Genomic DNA, 205 nt, shown 5'->3' on the forward strand with positions numbered 1-205 from the left:
TTAAGAGGAGTATCGGGGCTCCTGGCTTAAGAGGAGTATCGGGGCTCCTCGTTTAAGAGGAGTATCGGGGCTCCTCGTTTAAGAGGAGTGTCGGGGCTCCTCGTTTAAGAGGAGTATCGGGGCTCCTGGTTTAAGAGGAGTGTCAGAGCTCCTCGTTTAAGAGGAGTATCGGGGCTCCTGGTTTAAGAGGAGTATCGGGGCTCCT

The 205-nt window shown here is 54.1% G+C and overlaps 1 protein-coding gene across 1 annotated transcript in view; it reads left to right on the top strand.

Moving 5' to 3' along the window:
- The window catches only part of chd6 (chromodomain helicase DNA binding protein 6), a 66,551-nt gene that overhangs the window by 47,186 nt on the left and 19,160 nt on the right, over positions 1-205 (top strand). The gene's annotated exons all lie outside the window — the stretch shown is intronic.

Source organism: Nematolebias whitei, chromosome 7 (genome assembly GCF_014905685.2).
Source record: "Nematolebias whitei isolate Nwh7 chromosome 7, NemWhi1, whole genome shotgun sequence".
NCBI classification, from domain to species: domain Eukaryota; kingdom Metazoa; phylum Chordata; class Actinopteri; order Cyprinodontiformes; family Rivulidae; genus Nematolebias; species Nematolebias whitei.